The sequence below is a fragment of the Pteropus vampyrus genome, unplaced genomic scaffold (genome assembly GCF_000151845.1).
Source record: "Pteropus vampyrus isolate Shadow unplaced genomic scaffold, Pvam_2.0 Scaffold184, whole genome shotgun sequence".
Classification (NCBI taxonomy): Eukaryota; Metazoa; Chordata; class Mammalia; order Chiroptera; family Pteropodidae; genus Pteropus; species Pteropus vampyrus.
Window position 1 is genome coordinate 4,597,703 of NW_011888965.1, and position 8,789 is coordinate 4,606,491.

Below are 8,789 nucleotides of genomic sequence, written 5' to 3' on the forward strand. Positions count from 1 at the left end.
TAAAAACAGAGGTTTACCAAATCTGAGAATAGTCATTTTCTAGTTGTTTGTTTTTTGGAAATAAACATTGGACTATTAATTGCTCAGAGTCATCATTTTTTTTTCACAATGAAATGTAGCTATGACATTTATTATTAGAATATTTTATTGGAATCAAGGCTCAGTGGGTATTTTATTTTTTTCTTTTTTCTTTTCTTTTCTTTTCTTTTTTTTTCTTTTTTTTTCTTTTCTTTTTTTTTTAGTGGCAGAAGGAGAATCCTCAGCCCTAGTTCTCTTCCTCCTGCACAGTCTTGGTTCCCCGCAGACGCCCAGTCAGGCGGGTAGCAATGAGACCCACTTTGCCACCAGTAGGGGCATCTCTGCAGATGGTAGAGGGTTTGCCTATGTGCTGGTGGTTGCCACTTCCGAATGGATACTCCACAGGGTTCATGGCCACGCCATGCACACGTGGTCTGCAATTCCTCTTTGCCTTATACTTGTGGTAGGCATGGCCGGCCTTCAGGATGGGCTTGTTAGTGTGGCCACATTCAGCTACTACACCTACCACAGCTCTGTTGGTGGAGGAAATGACCTTCTTGGAGCCCGAAGGCAGCTTCACTAGAGTCTTTTTTGTCTCGGGGTTGGGGGTGATGACGGTGGCATAGTTCTCAGAGGCTCAGGCCAGCTTTTCCTGGTCGCCAGGCTTTTCCTCTACATGATGGTGCCCTTGGGTATGGTGCCCACTGGGAGCACATTGCCAATGTTCAGCTGAGCTTTCCTGACACAGTACATGAACTGTCCGGTGTGGATGTCTTCAACAGCGATGAACAGCTCTGTCCGCTTCTTAAACCGGTATGGATCCCGGAAGACTACCTTGACGAAGGGTGTGCCGCAGCCTGGATCATGGATGATATCCTTCACGATGCCCTTGATGTAGCTGTGCAGCTCGGAGAAGTCCGCGGTGCACAGACGCGCGGCGCCCTTGCGGTGCTTCACGAGTGCCGGATCACAGAGCCGGCGCCCTTCCTTTGTCAGAGGATCATTTGGCCCATGGAGGCAGTCTGTTGCCTAGTGCGCCGGAAAGAGAAGACTCTGCGCCCGCGAGCTAGTGCATATTTCAAGGTAACTAAGAAACAGTGATTAGGAAGGCTGCTAAAACTCCATTTTTCATAGATGTTGTTTGTCAAAGATGTCTAAATGACTAGACTATGAAGCTGTGCATTCTAGGGTTGGGAGACTAGGTCCCTCCTACTCTAATGTTCCAAGGCTGCTGTGCCATAGACACAAAAGCAGGAACAGAGTAATAATTGAACAATTAAAAATCCATGATAAAACAATGTACTCAAAATGCATAAGTAAAACAACTAAACCACAAAAATGTACAATTGTATACAGATGATGTACATTCCAGATAGCAACAGAACAATGCCATTAATAAATCTACAAAAAAAATATAATAAACATACCAGATAAATGACAATTAGTTACCCTCTATGTATCTTAGGCCACCTCCAGACTGTATAAGTACAGTCTGAGGTCATTCTGTAATATGACAGGAAGAGTTCAGATCTTTTTGTGAATTTCTTACCCAAGAAATTCTCTTTGGTCTCCTGGTTACTAATGCATTTCTGCTTGCTGTCTTTCACTACTAAATTATTCTACCTGACTTACCCATTTTTGATGATTATTGGACCACATTTGGTGGCTCATGGCAAAGGTGAAATATTCATAAGGAAAAAGTACACAGCATTTGTTCTATGACCAATAAGGCAATCTGATTTATTAAGGCCACTAATTGAGGGTAAAACATGCAAAAGAATATGAGAGAAGCAGTTACCAGAGGCCCTCAAAATTCTGGCTAATGAATCGAGTGCACTTATCCAATTCAGTATCTGGTAAGTAAATTCAGTCAGTTTTGTAGTCTTGTGCGATCTCCATGCAGCCATCAGGCAATTTCAAAATATCAACCCCTGGGTTCAAATTTCTCCAGAAAGGGGAGAAAATGTAAGTGTGGACATTAGAAAGTCTCTGACTTAGCTGCAGCTTGTCATGTTTCCTGAAAATGAAGAGACTCAGGAATCATTGTCCTGAATAGACTACTTAAATCTCACGTTCTTCTTTTCTGATACTTTAACTAGAATCAGAATGGTTTGTGATAGGGCATACACAGGTATTTCCTGAAAGGACTCCGCACCAAAACTGGGTAAAGGCAGTGTGGCCAAACAGGTGTTATTAATGAAGCAAAGTTGCCTTTTTTAATGGATAGCATCTCCTTTTGAATGGGTGATAGAGTGGACGTCTGTGGTTTGCATGGTCTATGAGCAGACTTTAACTTAACGTTGAGTACATCTTAACTACTGAAACCTGCTTTTCCCATTGAGCAAAGCCTTTCGAGCTTGCTTGTGAACATTTTAAATAATATCAATAGTATAAACATAAATAATAGCTATATTTACTGAATACTTACTATGTATCTCTAACTAGGTAGAATGCTTTACATACATTTTCTTTTTTAAGTTTTTAAAAATTTTTCAATTACACTTGACATTCAATATTGCATTAGGTGTACAGCAGAGTGGTTGGATATTTATATAGCTTACAAGTGATCTCCCCATAAGTCTTGTACCCACATGACACTATGCTTATTACAATATTCCCTAAACTGTACATTATACCCCATGACTATTTTGTAACTGCCGTTTGTACTTCTTAATCCCTTCATCTTTTTCACCTATCCCTCTACTCCCTCGCATCTGGAAACCATCAGTTTGTTCTCTGTATCTATGAGTCTCTTTCTGTTTTGTTTATGTTGTCTTTTTAGATTCCACATATAAGTGAAATCATACAGAATTTGTCTTTTTCAGTCTGACTTATTTCACTTAGCATAATACCCTCTAGGTTCATCCATGTTGTTACAAATGGTATGATTTCATTCTTTTTATAGCTGAGTAATAGTCCATTGTATGTATGTATATGTATGTATGTATGTATATATATATGTACCACTTATTCTTTATTCATTCATTTTTTTGATTGGAATATTAAATGCATTTATGTTTAAAGTAATTATTGATAGAAATGCAATTATTGCCTTTTTATTTTAGTTATTTTTGATATTTTTGTAGTTCTTATCTGTTCCTTTGTTATTCTCATGCTCTCTTCCCTTGTATGTTCATGATTTTCTGTAGTGCTGTGTTTGGATTCATTTCTCTTTATTTTTGTATATCTCTTATAGATATTTGGTTTGTCATTACCATGTGCTTAATACATACCAAGCTATATTTATAGCAGGATATTTTAAGCTGAAGGTCACTGAAGTTCAAACACATTCTAAAATGACTACCATATTTACCCACTCCATGTTTATGTTATTGCCATTACTTTTCTTTTTACTTTGTGTGTGTGATAGTGTCTATTCCTTAATTAACTGTAATTACACATGTAATTACCCATGTGTACTCTTCCTCTAGTACACTGAGAATTAATAACTAGTATTTTAAACTCTACATTTGATAGACTACTTGCCTCCACTTTGTTTAGTTCTTTTTCTGGAGTTTTTTCCTGTCCTTTCATTTGGGACATGTTTGTTTCTTCATTTTGCCTGCCCCTCTGTGTTTGTTTCTATTTATAAGGCAGATCTGCTATGTCTCTCAGGCTTGGCATAGTGCCCTTACATAATAGGTGTCCTGTGGGGCCCCATGGACCAGTCTCCTTGTTCACTTGAGCAGGGTGCTCCTGGTGTTTCACTTGTGTGGGTCTTGTGTGCTGTCCTGTTGTCGTTGAGCCTTAATTGCTATTGGTATGTCAGTGGGTGAAAATGACCTTCAGGCTGACTAGCTGTGAGAACTGGCCATGACTACAGCAGACAAGCCATTGTGTGGGTGCTAACCCCACAAAGCAGAATTTGTTTTTGTGGGGCTCTGGTGCCTAGCAAGTCCACTTTTGGGTGCTCTACTTGTTTTGCTAATAAGGTGGAGGCTCTGGCATGGTCTGAAGCCAGTAATGGGATACATTGGCTCTAGGCCTCTTGGCAGGGGTTCTGGTGTAGACCAAGCTCAGTCACTGCTTGTGTCTGGCCTAGGGCCACCTGGTATGTGATCTGTAGTTGGTAACTGCCTGTGATGGGCTTGGAGATGCCTGGGAGTGGTTATACTATGAACCGAGGCTGGCTGCCGCTAGATACTAACATGGAGTTACTTTACAAGAGGTACAGGACACACTGAGGCCTACCACTGCTTGTTTGAGAGATTTCAACAAAGCCAAAAACATGGGCCCAGGCTGGCTACTTGTATGGATTAGCCTCTGAAAGAGGTACAGGTCAGGCATGTGAATTGAGTGGGGCAAGGTCTCAGAGAATCACCGGGGTGAGACAAGAATGGTGTTAGCAAGGTTGATGGAAACTCAGAATGGGCACTCACCAGTGCTTGCAGGCTGGATAAGTTGAGGGCTCAACAAGAATGATACCTACAAGTACTTTAGTCCTGAAGAGAACTACCCCTACAGCCATCACCCAGAATCCAGACAATTCAGTTTTTCCTTTTGTGTCCCTGGAACTTTTTGTGTTACTGTCCCTTTGCTAGGGTTTAGGGCAAGTATTTGTGAGTGAGAGTCTGTGCTTGGGCCCTTTAAAAGGATGTCTGGGTCTTCAGCAGACCTCCAGATGGAATCCTTGCTAATTTTCACAGCTGAATGTTGTGAGGACTCCTCTTCCTAGCACTGGTGCTCTGGACTGGGGATCCAAGTATGGGGCTGAGACCCCTTGCTTCTTAGGGGTCACCTATACAGCCAAGATATCTCTCCTGATTTTGAATCACCACACACAGGGATGGGACAAGCCTGTTTTGAAACTCTGCCATCCCTACCAGCCTCAACATGGCATCTTCTTTATATTCTTAGTTATAGGAGTTCTGTTCAGTTGGTCTTCAAGTGGTTCTCAAGTGTAGTTATTATGTGGTTTAGTTGTTATCTTCATGTGATCATGGGAAGAGGTAGAGCACAGCATTTACCTATTCTACCATCTTGACCAAAAGTTCCACATTATTTCTTAAGTTAATCTATCTAAACCACTAAGCCAATGCTACTCAAAATGTAGACTTTGAATCAATGCCGATAAGTGAATTGAATGTTACTATTCTATGATGAGATAAGTATAGAAACTGAGTTTAGAAACTTTTACAACCACATTTACATTGCTACAGTATCTAAAAAAGTGCTTATCTCATTGAACAGAGTATTGACCAACTCGGGTATTATTGAGTTCACTTGTTGAGTCACATTTGATGCAAGCTGTATTGTAGTCATGATCATCAGGACCGCATTACAATATGCAATATCTTAATATCAGTACACACAACTCACGCAAAGGACATACCCAAATATGCATTAAATATAAAATCAATTTCCTTCATCAAAGGATAATTTTACTATAATTTTACAAGTTAAAATTTTGGAACTGGTTATCAGTAACACTTGAAGCTGAATTTTAAAATGTTATCATTTGACTCACATGTGGCGGTGAAAAATTGAGACTGATATCTCAATGGTAGAAGTCTCCACTGAATAGTGAGGTATTCCAGCCCCACACCAGCCTCCTCATCCCAGGGTTCCAATTTTTGTAGGAAAAGTCCTGATAACTTCTGCCTGTGAAAACCAGTGAAGAGTGTGACTGAGCAACACAGAGGGCTGTTGGAGTTTTAGATGTTCCTCACAAATAGACTTACTTGCTGATGGACTCACTTGCTCTGAGCTCCATCACAGGAGAAGATGTTCAAAAGGCACCAGGGAAATACAGGGGGAAATAGAATTGTCTGGCTTGAGGGCAAGGACTGGTGGGGCAATATTCTCCTAGATGAAAATGCTGACAGAAGCAAATATTGTTTTGTTGAGCCCTCATCCTACTCAAGAAGGTGCCATACCTGAGTCTCCATCAACCTAGCTAATACTGTTCATCCAGCTCTGATGATTCTGAGACACCATGGCATCCATCTTGCAGGCCCACCCAAGCTGTTTCATACAAATGGCCTATCTTGGCTCATGATGAAAGCTTTCCTTAAATCTCTCAAAGGTTCACAGACACCAAACAAGCTGCATCTGGCCTAAGTATGCCCTGTGCCTCTTGCTAAGCAGCCCTAAATCTGGCACTATTGACTCCCATCTCAATTCACGGCTTAGCCTCTCCCAGCACCTCCAAGTCCAGCTCAATTGGCAACCATCTGAAGATCACTTTGCAATTCATACCGAGTGACTCCAGACAGGACATAGGCAGCAGCTGATCCTGGCCTGTATCACAGACCCTCTCAAGAGGCCCCAACCAACACATCTGGTGGCCAGCTTTGGAACACACAATAGCACCACACAAACACTTCCACAATGACACACCCAAAGGGTAGACTCAGCAGATACCAGAGCCCTGCTAAAGTGAATACTGCCCTGTAGGGACAGCCCCTACACAACAGCTTCTCCACTGCAGTCATGGTCAGTCATCATAAAAAATCAGCCTGAGGGCCAATCCCTCCTGTTAAAGTACCAGTAGTAATCCAGGCCCAATTACAGCAGGAGGGGACACACAGCTCACACAAAGGACATACCTAGAGCACCCAGCTTAGCTGACCAGGGAGGCTGTGCCGCTGGGCCCCACAGGACACCTACGATGTAAGGCGACTCTACCAATAGTGAGAGATATTCTACCTAATACATAGAAACAAACATAGGGAGGCAGGCAAAATGAAGAAACAAAGAAACATGTGCCTAATCAAAGAATAGAACAAAGCTCAAGAAAAAGAACTAAACAAAATGTAGACAAGCAATGTACTAGATGTGGAGTTCAAAATTTTGGTTATACAGATGCCCAATGATCTCAGTGAGAAGTTCAATAAAGAGATAAGAAACATTAAAAAAAAACAGAAATGAAAAATACAATAACTAAAATGAAGACTACATTAGAGAGAATCAACAGTAGGTTAGATGAAGCAGAGGATCAAATCAATGATTTGGAAGGCAAGGTAGCAAAAACAGACAATCAGAACAGCAAAAATAAATTTACAAAAAAGAGATAGTTTAAGAGGCCTTGAGGACAACATCAAGTCTAACAACATTCGTATCCTAGGGTTACCAGAAGGAGAAGAGAGAGAGCAAGGAATTGAAAAACAAAAAACAAAAAACAAAAAACAAAAACAACAAAAAAAACTATTTAAAGAAATAATGACAGAAAACTTTCCTAATTTGGTGAAGAAAATAGGCATCCAAGCCCAAAAAGCACAGAGTGTCCCATACCAGATGAATCCAAAGAGGCCCACACAAAGACGTATCAAAATTAAAATATCAAAATTTAAAGACAAAGAGAGAATCTTAAAAGTAGCAAGAGAAAAGCAGTGGTTACCTACAAGGGAACTTTCATAAGACCGTCAGCTGATTTCTCAACAGAAACTTTGAAGGACAGAAGGAATTTGCATTAAATATTCAAAGTGATGAAAAGACAGTACCTATAACCAAGATTGCTCTACCCATCAAAGCTATTATTTAGAATTGAAGGACAGATAAAGATCTTCCCAGACAAGAAAAAGCTAAAAGAGTTCATCACAACCAAACCAGTATTATAATTAATGTTACAGAACTTCTAGAAGAAGGAGAAGAAGGAGAAGGAGAAAGAGAAGGAGGAGAAGAAAATATGAATAATAAAATGACAATAACTACATATCTATCACTTTAAATGTGAATAGATTAAATGTTCCAATCAAAAAACATAGTGTGGTTGAATGGATAAGAAAACAAGACCCTTACATATGCTACCTATAGGAGACTCACTTCTGATCAAAAGAAAAACACATATTGAAAGTAAAGGGATGGAAAGCATATTTCATGAACATAGACATGGAAAAAAAACTGGGGTAGCAATACTTATACAAGGTAAAATAGACTTGAAAACAAAGCCTGTAACAAGAGACAAAGGAGGACCCAGTAATCTCACTTGTGGATATTTATATGAAGAAACTCAAAACACTCATTCAAAAAGACATATGCATCCATATGTTAATTGCAGCATTATTTACAATAAATAAGATATGGAGGCAATCTTGATGTCCATCAATGGAGGACTGAGTAAAGAAGAGGCAGTACATATATATAATGAAATATTACTTGGCCATAAAAAATAACAAAATCTTGCCATATGCAACAATATGGATGGACCTAGAAGGTATTATGCTAAGAGAAATAAGTGATACAGAGAAAGACAAATACCATATGTAATCACTTATATGTGGAATTTAAGGAACAAAATAAATGAACAACAACAACAACAAAACAACTCATAGATACAGAGAACATTTTGATGGTTGTCAGATGGGAGGGTTTTGGGGGTGGATGAAAAAGTGGAAGGGACTAAAAAGTGTAAATTGGAAGTTACAAAGTAACAATGAAGATGTAAATTATAGATAGTATAAAGAATACAGTCAATAATATTGTAACAACTATATATGGTTTCTGATGGGTACTAGATGTATTGTGGTAGTCAATTCCTAATTTATATAAATGTTTAATCACTGCATTGTATACCTGTAACTAATATAATATTGTATGTCAACTGTAATTGAAAAACTATTTTTTAAAAAATAAATAAAATGCACTAATCTTAATAGTAATAAACGAATCAGAAAGTATTCACATACCAACATAAAAAATAAAAATAAATAAATATTACTTAGTTAGAGTAAAATTTAAAAATGAATAACTTGAACTTGCTGAAATTGCTTTAAGAGCTCTTTCATTTCTGTCAACATATTCTGTGAGTTGTATTTTTCTACTCTGTTATT

The 8,789-nt window shown here is 39.1% G+C and overlaps 1 pseudogene; it reads right to left on the minus strand.

Moving 5' to 3' along the window:
- Positions 1 to 240: 240 nt before the first annotated feature.
- On the minus strand, positions 241 to 1,031 carry LOC105299409 (annotated as a pseudogene).
- Positions 1,032 to 8,789: the final 7,758 nt, after the last annotated feature.